Here is an 18366-nt window from a genome sequence, read left to right on the forward strand (position 1 = left end):
AGGCTGTGTAATTAGTAGACCTACACTCTAGAGCAGGCGTCCCCAAACTACGGCCCGCGGGCCATATGAGGCCCCCTGAGGCCATTTATCCAACCCCCCTCCGCACTTCAGGAAGGGGCACCTCTTTCATTGGTGGTCAGTGAGAGGAGCACAGTATGTGGCGGCCCTCCAACGGTCTGAGGGACAGTGGACTGGCCCCCTGTGTAAAAAGTTTGGGGACGCCTGCTCTAGAGAGTTTATGGTCACACTATGAGAGGCAGACTAAGATGAGAGAAACATCAAACACAAAGCACCCATCTTTTGCTCTCCCCAGGTGTATGCTTAAAGAGTAGAATGTTGTGCCCTATGTTGATTTAATTTTTTCTCCCTCCCACTAAATGGATGCTTCAAATTGAATAAATGGAATGCATAAATGATGCTTCTCTATTGTGACAGATCCACCTGTTTTCTGAGTCCTGGCAGTACACAAGCTTTCAACTTCCCTTGTATCCCTCTTTGAATAAGTGAGCACCACATTATCCCAGGAGACTTGTCAAGAAGAAATTTGCATTTAGATGTTATCAAGATCTCCTTTGTCTCCATGTGCCTTCCAGTCTATAGGTTTTATTTGCCTTGTCATTTTGTTGATTGACATACACTTTTATTTGCTTCTTCAGAGTTCTACAAACTGCACAATTTCTTCTCCTTTTATCCTGTGCTGATTACTAAGCATTGTCTTTCAGATTCAAATCTCACACTTGTGTACTCAGCTTATATGGCTGGGCTAAAATTTTCATTTCTTCTCTTTCAATTGGGTTGTCCATTAGGCTTTAGTTGTAAGAGAAGCAAAGGTTGACCAAGAGAAGGGAAGAGGGACTTTTCTATTACTGTTTTGTTTCTGTCCCTGTCAGAGGCATCACAGCTGTTCTGGAGTAAGCACTTCTAGTAGCAACAGTTGCTTCCATTTTGCCATTTTTCCAACACTCCCTGAATGAGGATCTTTCTTTTTTAAAAATTTCCATAGGTTTTTGGGGAACAAGTGGTGTTTAATCACATGAGTAAGTTCTTTTGTGGTGATTTCTGAGATTTTGGTGCATCCATCACCAGGGCAGTATACACTCTGCCCAATTTGTAGCCTTTTATTTCTCAAACCCCTCCCATCTTTCCCCTGAGTTTCCCCAAATTCACTATTATGCCTTTATATCCTCATAGCTTAGCTCCCACTTATGAGTGAGAATATATGATGTTTGGTTTTCCATTCCTGAGTTATTTCAATTAGAATAATGGTCTCCAATTCCATCCAGTGAATGAAGCTTTTTCTAATACTCAAAGACACCAGCACAAGTCTTGGCAGCCCCTCCTCTGATGTCTGGTCTTTGCTCCAGGGGCCTCACCTTAAGCTTCTAAGTCACCAGTAGGAAGGAGCTTATCAGCATCCCTCCTTAGAGGTCTGAGTCCCAGCTATATGGTGATTTTCATCCAAGTGTTTTTGTTTTCAAATCACAAACTCTTTTGTTCTCCCAGCCTCAGGTGTGGACCCTGCACTGACTACTTCAGTGACAACCTTGGGTTTTCCTTTTGCCCTTTCTTTCCTCTATCAATACCCAATGACCAATTCTTCATATTAAATTCAATCTGTTGAAATAATGGCCATGTTTGCGGCATGCTGACTGGACCCTGGTTGGTATGTGGTCTATTTCTATTAAAATACGTAGTAGTAGTTTAACCTTGAAAAAATTTAGATAGCATAATTTCTGTGATTGGAACACACTTCTGTGATTGGAACACACTCGTTCTCCATCAAGCCTTGTTTCGTTGCTGATGAGGAACTGGGATCCCCTGCTGAGGAAGAGGCGTTTTGATCTTGGGTATTCTCAGTCTTTTTTGACTGTTTTCTTCCCTTCGTTGTAAATTTATCCATCTGTGGTCTTTATAATTACCGTCTTTGTAATTGGGTTTCTGAGTGGACGTCCAACTTATTGATTCTCAGCGCCGAAATCTGAGCAACCCACTGCGCCGACTAAATCAGCGGCGTTAAGATTGATGGTGCTTTTCTGACTCTGCACCAAGAACCGACGCTCAGAGGCGCCGGCAAAACCGCCTCGCCGGTCACAAGAGTCACGCTGGCGACCCATGGGGCTCCTCCGCTGGGAATCTCCTGGTGCATGAGCAACAAGAATTCATGTGAAGGTGTGGCGTCCTCTCTTTCTTTGCGTTTTCTCTGGGAGCTACAATCCCGAGCTGCTAGTGATCAGCCATCTTGGATCTCTCTGTCTTTAACTTGTTAATTTCCTGGCCCAGTAGCTTGTTACCAGTGGTGAATCCATAAAGGTTGGCACCAATATCAACCCTTGCCTCCTCAGAAAACAGAATTTGGCCAAGGAGCACAAGTAGGTTTAAGTCTGAGGGAGAGATGGAGGTAAGTTTTAGAGCAGGAGTGAGGGTTTATTGAAAAGTTTTACAGTGGGATCAAAGGAAGCAAAGTAAACTTGGAAGGCCAAATGGGTGACTTGAGAGATCCAAGTACCCTGTTCAGTACTTGATGTGGGGTTTTATACATTGGCATGGTTCCAGGGTTTTCTTTTCTCCTCTGTTGATTCTTCCCTTGGGGTAGGCTGCTGCTGAGCAGCCACATATGCAGTATCAGTCAGCACATTGGAGGGTGACTTCATGCATCTTCCATTTACTGAGACTGTGTGCATGCTCTCTAGGGGCAAATTTCCTTTATCGGTTGAATACCCCCAGAGGAAGGTCATACATCTGCCATTTTGCCTCTTAGTGCACATGCTTGAGCCTGCCCACCCAACTCCTGAGATATTATCGGGAAGCTGCTGATCAGTAACTCCAGGTGTTTTCTATATATTGGGAGCTTATCTTCCTCAGGCACTAGCTGCAACCAATTATCATTTCAGAGAGACAGTTTAACAACTGCCTGACCATCACCTGATGACATTTCTTGGGGGGGCCCTCTCCTGCCCCCTCATGTCTGTCAAACTACCTACTCTAACATGCTGATATTAGCAACTCAGGAGCATCCCACTGTATACCTCCTTTAACGCTAAGGTCAGTAGGCTACAATGTTACCCTTTAGTCCTCTATGTCCTCTCATTGTCTAAAGTTCATTCATCCTGATGGTTAAGATTCAGCCTTTTCTAGATTTTCCCAAAATCAAACTTTCAGAAAACCAAAAAAACAGCCTTGCTCTGGTATACTCAAATTACCTCCAACTTAATTTTGGTTTTGTAAAATAACTACTGAAATTATCATTTTAATCAATAAATATAGTGGTTCTTTAAACATTGTCATCTTATTTTACAGTCATAAAAACCCAAACTCTCTTTCTTGAAGCCTCCTTTATTGGCTCTCCTGTCTCAAATGTCACTATTCTCCAACTTCTGATGGCTAATATTCTGCCTCATTTCCCTCCTTTGATGCTTAAGTGAAAGTTTTTGGATTTCTGTCAAAAAATCCTGAGGTAGAGAAGTCAGGATACAAACTTAGTCATTTTCCAAATATATCTTAACACACTAATACCCAAATAAAATATATTTATTGCAGAGACTAACCTGTCATCAGTCTGAATGCTGAAAGTCTTATTAATTAGATAATTACGGAAATTAAAGTGCCATTATATAGTAATCCTAAACTTTTAAGCATCTATCAATATGGCATATATGAAGTAAATAACTGAATTACTGGAATAAATTGATAAATCCAAAAATAGTGAATATTTTAGCATACATTTAACTGAAGCTAATGTATACATATTATGTTCTCTGACTATAACACTAATTCTAATATATTAGAAATTCCCCATATTTGGAAATGAATAGTAAGATATCTAAGGAATCATAATAAAAATTACAGAGTTACTAAAACCGTATAGTAACTAAAATACTGTCTCTCAAATTTTGCCATATTTAAACTCACTGAAATCCTCACAGGAACCCAGTGGGGCAGATTGTATGTTCATCCTAGCTTTACAGGGAAGGAATTTGAGGAAATAATAGAATAATTAACTTGTCCAAGCTGTTGATAGAACTAGGATTTAATCCAAGTTTGAGCTCCTAATCACTAAACTGTAACACCTCTCACTAGAAAACTATTTCAACAAAGGGGTAATATATTAATGAAGTAATAATGATATGAATAGTTATGAGATAGATTATGTTGTAAATATTGTACATTTAACAAAATGAAAATTATAAATTTTTTTTTCTTTTTTTTATTGCATTTTAGGTTTTGGGGTACATGTGATGAACATGCAAGATTGTTGCATAGATAACACACATGGCAGTGTGGTTTGCTGCCTTCCGTCCCCTCACCTGTATCTGTCATTTCTCCCCATGCTATCTCTTCCCACCTCCCCAACCTCCCGCCCCTACCCCATTTCCCCCAACGGACCCCAGTGTGTAGTGCTCCCCTCCCTGTGTCCATGTGTTCTCATTGTTCAACACCCGCCTATGAGTGAGAATATACGGTGTTTGATTTTCTGCTCTTGTGTCAGTTTGCTGAGAATGATGGTTTCCAGGTTCATCCATGTCCCTACAAAGGACGTGAACTCATCGTTTTCGACGGCTGCGTAATATTCCATGGCGTATATGTACCACATTTTCCCTATCCAGTCTATCATCGTTGGGCATTTGGGTTGGTTCCGGGTCTTTGCTATTGTAAACAGTGCTGCTATGAACATTCTTGTGCACGTGTCCTTGTAGTAGAATGATTTATAATCCTTTGGATATATACCCAGTAATGGGATTCCTGGGTCAAATGGGATTTCTATTTTTAGGTCGTTGAGGAATCACCACACTGTCTTCCACAATGGTTGAATTAATTTACATTCCCACCAACAGTGTAAAAGTGTTCTATTTCTCCACATCCTCTCCAGCATCTGTTGTTTCCCGATTTTTTAATGATCGCCATTCTAACTGGTGTGAGATGGTATCTCAATGTGGTTTTGATTTGCATTTCTCTGATGACCAGTGATGATGAGCATTTTTTCATATGTTTGTTGGCCTCCTGTATGCCTTCTTTTGTAAAGTATCTGTTCATATTCTTCACCCGTTTTTGAATGGGCTTGTTTGTTTTTTTCTTGTAGATCTGTTTTAGTTCTTTGTAAATTCTGGATATCAGCCCCTTGTCAGATGGGTAGGCTGCAAAAATTTTTTCCCATTCTGTTGGTTGCCGATTCACTCTACTGACTGTTTCTTTTGCCGTGCAGAAGCTGTGGAGTTTGATTAGGTCCCATTTGTCTATTTTGGCTTTTGTTGCCATTGCTTTTGGCGTTTTGGTCATGAAGTCCTTGCCTACACCTATGTCCTGAATGGTTTTGCCTAGATTTTCTTCTAAGGTTTTTATGGTATTAGGTCTGATGTTTAAGTCTTTAATCCATCTGGAGTTAATTTTGGTGTAAGGTGTCAGGAAGGGGTCCTGTTTCTGCTTTCTGCACATGGCTAGCCAGTTTTCCCAACACCATTTATTAAACAGGGAGTCCTTTCCCCATTGCTTGTTTTTGTCAGGTTTGTTGAAGATCAGATGGTTGTGGCTATGTTGTATTTCCTCTGAGGCCTCTCTTCTGTTCCATTGGTCTATATCTCTGTTTTGGTACCAGTACCATGCTGTTTTGATGACTGTAGCCTTGTAGTATAGTTTGAAGTCCAGTAGTGTGATGCCTCCTGCTTTGTTCTTTTTGCTTAGAATTGACTTGGCTATGCGGGCTCTCTTTTGGTTCCATATGAAGTTTAAGGTGTTTTTTTACAGTTCTGTTAAGAAGGTCATTGGTAGCTTGATGGGAATAGCGTAGAATCTGTAAATTACTTTGGGCAGTATGGCCATTTTCACGATGTTGATTCTTCCTAACCATGAACATGGAATGTTTCTCCATCTGTTTGTATCCTCTCTTATTTCGTTGAGCAATGGCTTGTAGTTCTCCTTGAAGAGGTCCTTTACATTCCTTGTTAGTTGTATTCCTAGGTACTTTATTCTCTTTGTAGCAATTGTGAATGGCAGTTCGTTCTTGATTTGGCTCTCTTGAAGTCTATTACTGGTGTATAGGAACGCTTGTGATTTTTGCACGTTGATTTTGTGTCCTGAGACTTTGCTGAAGTTGTTTATCAGTTTCAGGAGATTTTGGGCTGAGATGATGGGGTCTTCCAGATATACAATCATGTCATCTGCAAATAGAGACAATTTGATTTCCTCCTTTCCAATTTGGATACCCTTTATTTCTTTTTCTTGCCTGATTGCTCTGGCTAGAACTTCCAGTACTATATTGAATAGGAGTGGTGAGAGAGGGCATCCTTGTCTAGTGCCAGATTTCAAAGGGAATGCATCCAGTTTTTGCCCACTCAGTATGATATTGGCTGTTGGTTTGTCATGAATAGCTTTTATTGTTTTGAGATACGTTCCGTCAATACCTAGTTTATTGAGGGTTTTTAGCATAAAGCGTTGTTGAATTTTGTCGAAAGCCTTCTCTGCATCAATTGAGATAATCATGTGGTTTTTGTTTTTGGTTCTGTTTATGTGGTGAATTACGTTTATGGACTTGCGTATGTTGAACCAGCCTTGCATCCCTGGGATGAATCCTACTTGATCATGGTGGATGAGCTTCTTGATATGCTGTTGCAATCGGTTTGCCAGAATTTTATTGAAGATTTTTGCATCTATGTTCATCATGGATATTGGCCTGAAATTTTCTTTTCTTGTTGAGTCTCTGCCGGGTTTTGGTATCAGGATAATGTTTGTCTCGTAAAATGATTTGGGAAGGATTCCCTCTTTTTGGATTGTCTGAAATAGTTTCAGAAGGAATGGTATCAGCTCCTCTTTGTGTGTCTGGTAGAATTCAGCTGTGAACCCATCTGGATCTGGGCTGTTTTTGGGTGGTAGGCTCTTTATTGCTGCCTCGACTTCAGACCATGTTATTGGTCTATTCAGGGTTTCGGCTTCTTCCAGGTTTAGGCTTGGGAGGATACAGGTGTCCAGGAATTTATCCATTTCTTCCAGGTTTACTAGTTTATGTGCATAGAGTTGTTTGTAATAATCTCTGATGATGGTTTGGATTTCTGTGGAATCTGTGGTGATATCCCCTTTATCGTTTTTTATTGCATCAATTTGGTTATTCTCTCTTTTCTTTTTTATTAACCTGGCTAGTGGTCTGTCTGTTTTGTTGATCTTTTCAAAGAACCAGCTCCTGGAGTTATTGATTTTTTGAAGAGTTTTTTGAGTCTCTATTTCCTTCAATTCTGCTCTGATCTTAGTTATTTCCTGTCTTCTGCTAGGTTTTGAGTTTTTTTGATCTTACTCCTCTAGCTCTTTCAATTTTGATGATAGGGTGTCAATTTTAGATCTCTCCTTTCTTCTCATGTGGGCACTCATTGCTATATATTTTCCTCTGGAGACTGCTTTAAATGTGTCCCAGAGATTCTGGTATGTTGTGTCTTCGTTCTCATTGGTTTCGAGGAACATCTTTATTTCTGCTTTCATTTCATTGTTTATCCAGTCAACATTCAAGAGCAAGTTGTTCAGTTTCCATGAAGCTGTGCGGTTCTGAGTTAGTTTCTGCATTCTGAGTTCTAACTCGATTGCACTGTGGTCTTAGATACTGTTTGTTATGATTTCTGTTCTTTTGCATTTGCTGAGGAGTGATTTATTGCCAATTATGTGGTCAATTTTAGAGTAGGTGTGATGTGGTGCTGAGAAGAATGTATATTCTGTGGATTTGGGGTGGAGAGTTCTGTAAATGTCTATTAGGTTTGCTTGTTCCAGGTCTGTATTCAGGTCCTGGATATCCTTGTTGATTTTCTGTCTGGTTGATCTGTCTAATATTGACAATGGGGTGTTAAAGTCTCCCACTATTATTGTGTGGGAGTCTAAGTCTCTTTGTAAGTCATTAAGAACTTGCCTTATGTATCTGGGTGCTCCTGTATTGAGTGCGTATATATTTAGGATCGTTAGCTCTTCTTTTTGCAGTGATCCTTTTACCATTATGTAATGTCCTTCTTTGTCTCTTTTCATCTTTGTTGCTTTAAAGTCTGTTTTATCAGAGATGAGAATTGCAACTCCTGCCTTTTTTTGCTCTCCATTTTCTTGGTAGATCTTCCTCCATCCCTTTATTTTGAGCCTTTGTGTATCCTTGCATGTAAGATGGGTTTCCTGGATACAGCACACTGATGAGTTTTGGCTTTTTATCCAATTTGCCAGTCTATTTCTTTTGATTGGGGCATTCAGTCCATTGACATTTAGGGATAGTATTGTTATGTGTGAATTTGATGCTGTCATTTTGATGCTACCTGGCTGTTTTGTTGGTTAGTTGATGCAGCTTCTTGATTGTATTGATGCTCTTTTACCATTTGGTGTGTTTTTGGAGTGGCTGGTACTGGTTGTTCCTTTATATGTGTAGAGCCTCTTTCAGGAGTTCTTGTAGAGCAGGTTTGGTGGTGATGAAATCTCTGAGTGCTTGCTTGTTCACAAAGGATTTTATTTTTCCTTCACTTATGAAGCTTAGTTTGGCTGGATAGGAGATTCTGGGTTGAAAGTTCTTTTCTTTAAGGATGTTGAATATTGGCCCCCAATCTCTTCTGGCTTGTAGGGTTTCTGCTGAGAGATCTACTGTGAGTCTAATGGGCTTCCCTTTGTGGGTAACCCGACCTTTCTCTCTGGCTGTCCTTAGCATTTTCTCTTTCATTTCAACCCTGGTGAATCTGACGATTATGTGCCCTGGGGTTGCTCTTCTTGAGGAATATCTTTGTGGTGTTCTCTGTATTTCCTGGATTTGAATATTGGTCTGCCTTGCTAGGTTGGGGAAGTTTTCCTGGATAATATCCTGAAGAGTATTTTCCAGCTTGGATTCATTCTCTTCATCACATTCAGGTACACCTATCAGACGTAGATTAGGTCTTTTCACATAGTCCCACATTTCTTGAAGATTTTGTTCATTCCTTTTTGCGCTTTTTTCTCTGTTCTTGCCTTCTCTTTTTATTTCATTGAGTTGATCTTCGACCTCTGATATCCTTTCTTCTGCTTGGTCAATTCGGCTGTTGAAGCTTGTGCATGCTTCACGAAGTTCTCGTGTTGCGTTTTTCAGCTCCATCAATTCACTTATACTCCTCTCTGTGCTGTCCATTCTCATCGGCAGTTTGTCCAATCTTTTTTCAAGGTTCCTATTTTCTTTGCGTTCGGTTAGAACATGTTCTTTTAGCTCACTGTAGTTTCTTACTACCCACCTTCTGAAGTCTGATTCTGTCATTTCAGCACCCTCCTTCTCCATCCAGTCTGGTTCCCTTGCTGGTGAGGAGTTGTGATCCCTTTTAGGAGGAGAGGTGTTCTGGCTTCGGGAGTTTTCATCCTTTTTGCGCTGGTTTCTTCCCATTTTTGTGGGTTTATCCACCTGTTGTCTGTCTCTGTCCCAGGGAGTTGGAGCTTTATGAGTTTCCGTTGCACTACTGCCTTTTTTGATTTTTCTTTCAGGTCTGACCCGCCCAGCTAGCAGCACGCCTAGCCACTCCCTCCCGCAGGGGCTTTGCTGAGCTGCTGTGGGCTACGCCCAGCTGCCCTGAGCTCTTCCCTGCAGTCCTTTTTATATGGGCGTAGTTAGAACTGTCTCTGCAATGGTGGTCCCGCCTCTGTTATGGGTGACTTTCTCTGTTGTGGCAGGTTGCCTCGGCAATGGCAGGTTGCCTCGGCAATGGCGGCCTGCCTCCGTAGTGGTGGAGAGTCTCAGTAATGGTGGAAGCCCCTCCCCCACCTAGCCGGACCATCCCGGTTCAGCTGTGCTTGGTTTGAAGGGCTCAACCCAGAGGGTTTCCAATTACTGTTTTTGTTTTCATTGTTGTTGGGCGTGAAGGGGTGGGACCAACTGAGCCTGATCACCTGGCTCCCTGACTCAGAGTCTTTTCTTTTAAGTTGAAGGACCCCGCGTTCAGGTCGCTTGTTGAAAAGGCGCCGGGTTCTCCCGTGCTGCGACTCACGGAGTCGGCTCAAACTGCGGCGCCGGCTCCTGGCGGATTTTTTGCCTATGAATCTCCTGGCCTGACTCGCTATTTCAGATGAATGGGCAACTCTGCCGTCTCAGGGCTCTGCTCACCAGCTAAGAGGGCTCCCAGACCAGTGGCTTTTGTATGGAGAACCGCAGCAACAGGGAGTGGTCACCGCAGCCTCGTGGGCGGAATCAGCCCCGCGGGGGCCAAAACAGCCGCACCGGCTGGGACTGCGATGCTGGCGACCCCTCTGCCTGGGTATCTCCTGGTCTGTGGGCAATAAGAGTTCGTCTGGAATTGCGACGTCCACTCACCCTCTGCACTTTCACTGGGAGCTGAAGTCCTGAGCTGTTCTTAGGCGGCCATCTTCCCAGCATCCTCTGAAAATTATAAATTTAATTGTGCTAACCTACCCTGTGTTAGCCAGACAGACTCCATCTTAATCTCTGCCTCACCCCTCCCGCCCTTGGTAACCAGCAATCATGGGAACCACTTGTGTATACCCTCCTTAGTTAATCAACAATCATGGGAGCCTCCTGCCTCCTAGTTACCAGCCTCCCCACCTAACTTGCTTGTTCTGCTTCTGTAAAATTTCACTTCAGCTAGGCTCAACCTCCCCTTTCTTAAGCAAGGTATAAAAAGAAATTCCTCGGGCCAGAGATAATTTTCAGCGTTAGCCACCTCTCAGTCACCAGCAATAAAGGACTCACAATTGGAACTCAGAATGTGGCACCTTTCTATCTAACTCACTTGATTATAACAAATAATAACTCAGAATTTGTTATTGGGAAGTGTGAAAGTCCTCAGTTCTTGTCTTACTCTGGTCTGTTGTGGCTAGTTTATTGTAGTTTATAGCCTTGACCTTTATTTACATTTTTTTTTTTTTAAATTAGACACAGGAGCGTATGGTTCTGGGCCATGTTTTTGTCTGTAGTCCCAATTGGGGTCCTGCTGGGGAATGGCTGTAGCTCCCTTGGGGTAGTTTACGTCTGCCAGGTGTAGGCTATCCCCACAGGAGAGTGCTGCCTCATAGAGGGTTTGTCGTTTTTCTCATGAGAGGGCTTGTCCATGAAGATACTTATATCCTTTCAAGGTAGTCTGAATATAAGGGTCAGTTTTTGGAAACCCTTGATGACTTTTTGGTGTCCTCCAAGAACTTTTAAACGTTTTTTTCACAAAGTTTTGAAGATTTGCAAATAGTGGACCTCTGACTATGCCCTGACAGCAGCAGAAAAGGTCCAGCAGGAGGATGGTATTAAAATTCGTACTTTAGTTCTTTTGGCCAGGCTTCCTCTGATTTTGTAAAATGAAATTTGTTTTTTGTTTGTTTGTTTGCTGTTGTTACTTTTAGGGTTTGAAGGCCAAATTTATTCATTTTTAAGGATGCATCGGAAGGGGGTGAATCCTTGGGTATAGAGGTCTGGATTCCTAGTGACTCTACTCTGTTAAAAAGGCCCAGTAGTCATGCCTCTGCAAGAGTGTGCAGAGAAGGGTCCTGCACAGAGTATCCTTTGATCAATCTACAAGTCCTGGTATTAGGAGTTTTGCTTATACTTTAGATTTGTCCTTGTCATGATCTGAAAGACAGAGAAGAAATCATAAAGATGCCAGGGTACCTAGATTCTGTAGGAGGCCAGTCCTGCAGTCAAGCCAGGGATATCAAGGTATACTGGCCCTCTCAAGCCTTACAGCCTGCACCCAGTCATCCTTGGGTACCCATGTGGACTAGTTCCTCCTGGATGGAGGTCCATAGTGTAACTCTATTTTTAAGTGAGTGCTTATTGCCCAAGCATCTGCAGCCTTTGGGGCTTTGGAAAAGAGATGGCTTTCAGAATCATGTAAGACAAATAATAGACCTGATTTTATATGATGAGAATGTTGGTCTATAATTGAATTGATCCTGTCTTTATTTTTGGTGGGGAGGTATGGGTTGCTACACCCATTAAGCATCTTAGGCTTCACAAAGGGAGTATTGCCAAAAATATGCTTTACCCAGCAATTAAAGTATTTTCTGTGTAAAAACAAAACTCCATCTGCCTTGGCCCGATGCAGGGGAGTCTTGACATACACAGTCAAAAGGATCTCTAAATTGTCCTGGTAAGTCAGAGATAAAAGGGAAGAATGAACAAGAGTTTCTGAATACAAATAGACCAGTAAAGTAAGAATATAATTGGCATGTCAAAATATTTCTGAGGACAAAAGGCCCTAAAGGGTGAGGGATCTAGATAGAGAGGCCCTCTGAGTTTAGGATGGTATTTAGACAAAAAGTATAGAAAGTTAGAGAAGTGAAGAAGAATTTGAAACTTTTCCCTGTTTTAAGGAGTCTCTTTAGGGATCATGTAGAAAGGTATTTGAGGGGCCAGGTATGGTGGCTCACACCTGTACTCCCAGCACTTTGGGAGGCCGAGGTGGGCAGTTCATGAGGTAAGGAGATCAAGATCATCCTGGCCAACATGGTGAAACCCTGTCTCTACTAAAATACAAAAAAAAAAATTAGCTGGGCGTGATGCCGTGTGTCTGTAGTTCAGCTACTTGGAGGCTGAAGCAGGGGAATCAGTCTGATGACAGAGAGAGACTCCATCTCAAAACAAAACAAAAGAACATTTCCTGTCTTGACATATATATGACTTAATTATTTTAGATTTCTGGTCTCTTTCTTTATTAAGCAATGTACTACAAATTTTTTATATAATTTATAAATTTGTGTTTCATATGTTGCCATGTTATTTCTACTTTATACCTAATGTAATTTATATCTAATCTAATGTAAAGAATAAATGAGCAAGTAATTCAAATAAAATTCAAAATTATTTTTAATTTCTCCTAATGGATATGTTACAACCTGCTCACCACTGTGAAGTCTGAAACTGAAAATAGTCTGAAACTGTAAATAGTCTGAATATTATATACAGCTCACCACACTTAAGTGTTTCATGTTTGTGTATAATTTTAGACTCATGGTCAACTGATATTACCGTAGTGACATCACATTTACCAATGCTTTAAATTTATTTTCTTGAAGTATAATTTTTTCTCTATCATGCTTTCTTGGCAAATGATATTACTTGATCATTCATTGTTTTTATAATCCATGCAGGATTAAGGCTGTAAATCAAAGTTGAAAATACATTCTGTTTTTTGCAGGTACAAAAGTCCTCACCAAAAGGCATTCAGAAAATAATTCACAGTATTTTCTTCAACCAGCAGTCTTGGAAACAAGTTGATTTCACAAAAGGTGAGCATTCCCTCATGTTTTTAGTATTGTGCTTTTTCCTGTCCTACAATCAAATGCAACATTTTGTTGAGAAAGAACAACTTGTGATTTAAACAAAATACTATACTTTATAGTGATAAGGTTCTGGTTAAAAAAGGAAGAAAAAGCACTTAACAGATAATGCCTCTCTACATAAACCCATTTAACCAATACCTGATTTAACTCAGTGTGAAGTGGCATGCTATGCTTATCCTTGCTACTTCTCTTCATTACCTCCCTAGGAGGGTGAATAATTACCGTTGGAAAAAAATTAGCTGAAAATTATTGTAGGGAAAAATTAGATGTAAAGTTTTATAAAAAGCTCTACCTCTGTCAAAGTGGTATGCTACATTAAAGTGAACACAGGAAACCAAAGAGCTTGTTGTTTTAAGTAGTTCTATTACTTTTATAAAGCAATTTTCCCACCACCTACTCTTGCACTTTCACTGTTTAGAGAAATCCTACAAACAAGCAGACCGTTTTTATGGACTCAATTCAACAAATATTTTCCAAAGAATCTTTACTTAAATAAAAGTTCCAAAGGCTGTTAACTTTTGCTTTATAAAAATTAAAACGTGTACTATGGACAAGTAAGTTTAGGGAATGATGGATTAAAGAAAGTAACCCAAATACTTACAGTCAACTGACGTTCGACAAATCAAGCAAAAACATAAAGTGTGGAAAGGACACCCTTTTTAACAAATGGGGCTGAAATAATTGGCTAGCCACGTGTAGGAGAATGAAACTGGATCCTCATTGCTCATCTTATAAAAAAATCAGCTCAAAATGGATTAAGAACTTAAATCTAAGACCTGAAACTATAAAAATTCTAGAAGATAACAATGGAAAACCCTTCTAGACATTGGCTTAGGCAAGGATTTCATGACCAAAAACCCAAAAGCAAATGCAATAAAAACAAAGATAAAGAGTTAGTACTTAATTAAACTAAAGAACTTTTGCACAAAAAAAGGAACAGTCAGCAGAGTAAACAGACAACCCACAGAGTGGGAGAAAATCTTCAAAATCTATACTTTGGATAAAGGGCTAATATCCAGAATCTATAATGAACTCAAACATTTCAGTAAAAAACAAACATACATTCTCATCAAAAAGTGGGCTAAGGATATGAAGAGACAATTCTCAAAAGAAGATTAACAAATAACTAACAAACATGAAAAAATGCTCAACATCACTAATGATCAGGGAAATGCAAATCAAAACCACAGTGTCATACCACCTTACTCCTGCAAGAATGGCCATAATAAAAAAATCAAAAAACAATAGATGTTGGCATAGATGTGGTAAGCAGGGACCACTTCTACACTTCTGATGGGAATGTCAACTAGTATAGCCACTACATAAAACAGTGTGGAGATTCCTTAAAGAACTGAAAGTAGAACTACCATTTGATCCAACAATCCCACTACTGGGTATTTGCCCAGAGGAAAAGTGGTCAGTATATGAAAAAGATACTTGCACACACCTGTTTATAGCAGCAAAATTCACAATAGCAAAATCATGGAATCATCCTAAATGCCCATCAGTCTATGAATGGATAAAGAAACTGTGATATATTTATATGATGGAATACTACTCAGCCCAAAAAAGGAATGAATTAATGACATTCGCAGTGACCTGGATGAGACTGGAGACTATGATTCTGTGTAAGTAACGCAGGAATGGATGGAAAACTGAACGTCGTATATCCTCAGTGATACGCAAGAGCTAAGCTATGAGGACGCAAAGACATAAGAATGATACAAGGGACTCTGGGGACTCATGGGGAGGAGAGGAAAGGTTACAAGGGATACAAGACAATAAACATGGTGCAATGTATACTGCTTGGGTGATGGGTGTACTAAAATCTCACAAATCACCACTAAAGAACTTATGTAACCAAATACCATCTGTACCCCAATAATTATGGAAAAAAATAAAAAAGTATAGGAACATAATTTTTTTAAAAAGAAAGTAAATTATGTTCTGAACTTCAAGGGTGAGGGATCTATATCTGTATCTATTTCTGTACCACCTGACCATTTATCCCAAGTGGCTTAGAACATCTCAAATTCTTAAGATGTTCCATATTGCTAATGCAAGAGTTTCATCTTTGGTGTTATAAATCTGCTACTCAGTCTTCACCAGGATAGACTGTTCTAAGAAACACATTTCTTTGAAAATGTTAGTTAACACTAAATGTTGTAAAAGTAGTTAGTGCACTATGTCTTGACAGTTTGTTCTAATCGAAAAGTTGATAGCATAACAAGAAATTGGAAAAGATTTTAAAGTAAATATTTTGAGTAGAATAGTGGCATTCTTTAGAAAAGTATTTATATGAGACAAGACTGCTTAACAACAAATACTTATGTTGCAGTTTATGGATATAATGATGATATTATTTCCTTCTTGTGTTTGAGATCAACTGTCCATACAAATAAAATCTGGCCTGGCTCTGTGGCTACCCTCAAAGACCTAGTACTTCCCCTACTTCTGTTTTTAAGAAAATCCCATTGAAAGCTGAATGACAGAGCAGATGTAGCAGAAAACCATGAAGGGAATTATTGCATTGCCTCCTAGCTTTTATGCCTTTAGCCAGGACAGAGACTGACAGGCCTTTAGACCTGCCTGAGGAAGAAACACTTGGGTCCTCTCTCAGCTGTAATTGCTGGAGAGAAGGTGGAGTATGGCAGCGCCACATTCTTGGAACAGATGGCTGTTAAAACAGTGGGAACCAGGCAAATCCAGTTTCTTTTCTCAGCCTCACTAAATTAGACAAGTCAAATGTTAATTTTTTTTAAAGGGAAATAGGTTGGGTGATGGGAGAAGAAGGCGAAAGTTTACTTCTTATTACTTACCACTTAGAGAGTTTAGCTATTTTTTTTTCCAGTGAAAATAAGGAAACGAAGCATTTCTCTTAATAGTCTGAAAATTCATGTATTCTTTCAAATGTTTAAAAATATCTAGATTGTTAATATCAAGTAGATAAAAATGTTTAGATATCTTTAATCTTGGATATTAATGAAGATAATGTGATCCTTTTGTGGAAAAATTGAATAATTAGGCATTTTTGCTTGAGTCATGTCATAAATTGGGTGAGAGACTCTGAAATACTAGAAATCTCTGACATATGAAACCAAAGATGTGGTTCACTTTGTTCAAATGAATAATACATGAAACTTATACCTACAAAGTCATTTATGGAAAGTAACTATCATCCCCTCAAATCAGTAGATGTTAACAAAACCAACATCTATGAAATTATGCCTATACATAGTAGAGAATGTGATTACTTATGGATAATATGTGTTAATACATACAACATAAGAAATTTTGTGTATTTGTAAGAAATACTATTTACTATTTTGGTTTAAATCATTGCTTGTTATTTTTTAGAAAGTCCAAAGTTTGATTGGATAGCTGTAGCTAATTCCTTGTTAAAATTTTAAAGAAAAGCTTCCTGTGTCAGACTCTCTTTTTTAATCTTTTCCTCTAGTGAATAGTTTTGAGTGGTCTGCTACATTTTCATGTTGGACATTATTCTATATCCATTTTCAACTACTTCTTCCAAAGCCTGTGTCTTAATACTGTCACATTGAAGGGTAGGGGCTACAGCATGTAAGTTCTGAGGAGACAAAAAAATTCAGTCTATAACACCTGTTATTTTTCCTGGCTAATTATGAAGACAAGAGAGAGAGAATTTCAAAATACTATGAAAAATTATACTCATATTAAAATTGGAACTTTACTTTAAAATGGAAGTTAAGTAATCAACTTATATGATTATGTCCATAAAATACCATAGATGATAAATAAAAGTAATATAAGCAATATATAATATCTGAATTTAAAAAATTTCCCTTAACCCATTAAATGACAGCTAACAAAATTTGTTTTTACTATCAAACTAAATTTTTCCAACCATTTTCTGAACTAGAGAAAATAATTATAGTAACAGCAATAATCATAAGTAATATCTGTTAAGTGCTAACTGTACAGAAAGGATGCTAATTAATTTGGTTACATATATTCATTCATTTAGTTCTCACACCAAGCATAACTTAACTTCTCTCAACTGCCTATCGTACAGATGAGGAAACTGAAGCATAGAGCTTAAATAACTTACCTAAAGTTACACAACATGAATTGATGGAATAAGAATTAAATGCAGACAGCTGGATTTCATATTCTCTATTATTAACTTTATGTCATAATAAAATATAATGAGAAATGAAATATCATCATTGTTGGCCTTGCTTTCCTTTGTCAAGTTATTCAAACCAACTAAATATCTTGTGTTTGAACGTGGGATATTCTAAGATATAGAATTAAAACCACTTTTGCAACAAGTACTGAAAATGTATGCTTTGCTTTTGTATTACAGTCCTATCTTCAGTGCCATTTTATTAAATTAAACATGAGATATGTCAAGTGGCATTTTATGACAGGTTAAAAAGAAAAAGAATCCCCATTAAACATTTATTTGAGACATTTTATCTATTTTCAGTAGTTTAATTTGTGTCATGTGAGAACATATGTTTGTACTTTTAATATATTTTAAATTAACCATCAAGGCAATCTTTATATTCTAGAGAGAGCTTCATACCTATAGGTGAATTAAGAAGTGTATAGAATTAAGTAAAATCATAAACGTATTTGGCCTCCAACTATAACAATACTATAAATCCCAGAAATGGTTCATTTCAGACTCACTCCTATAAATTATATTTATGATCTCCCTACAATACTTTAAACTACTATCATCATAAAATTTAATAACAATTTCCAAATAACTAATAAATCAAAAGTTACCTTTTATAACAAAGGCTAAAATAAAATTATGCATTAATGCACATAATTTTATTTTAGCCTTTGTTATAAAAGGTAACTTTTGATTTTTTTTAAATTGTACTTTAGGTTCTGGGGTAGGTACATGTGCAAATCATGTAGGATTGTTGCATAGATAAACACATAGCAATGCAGTTTGCTGCCTCCATTCCCCCATCACCTACATCTGACATTTCTCCCCATGTTATCTCTCCCCATGTTATCCCTCCCCGACCTCCCCACTTCCCCAATATCCCTCCCTTGGTCCCTGCTCTGAACAGACCCCAGTATGTGATTCTTCTCTCCCTGAGTCCATATGTTCTCATTGTTCAACAC

General features: G+C 38.9%; 1 long non-coding RNA gene across 1 annotated transcript in view; it reads left to right on the forward strand.

Moving 5' to 3' along the window:
- Positions 1-18366, forward strand: part of LOC141584450 (uncharacterized) — a 191986-nt gene that overhangs the window by 108359 nt on the left and 65261 nt on the right. Inside the window, exon 4 of the long non-coding RNA XR_012517503.1 lies at positions 13098-13188. This is a non-coding gene — a long non-coding RNA (uncharacterized LOC141584450). The remainder of the gene's footprint in view (positions 1-13097; positions 13189-18366) is intronic.

The sequence above is a fragment of the Saimiri boliviensis genome, chromosome 5, assembly GCF_048565385.1.
Source record: "Saimiri boliviensis isolate mSaiBol1 chromosome 5, mSaiBol1.pri, whole genome shotgun sequence".
In the NCBI taxonomy this organism is placed as follows: domain Eukaryota; kingdom Metazoa; phylum Chordata; class Mammalia; order Primates; family Cebidae; genus Saimiri; species Saimiri boliviensis.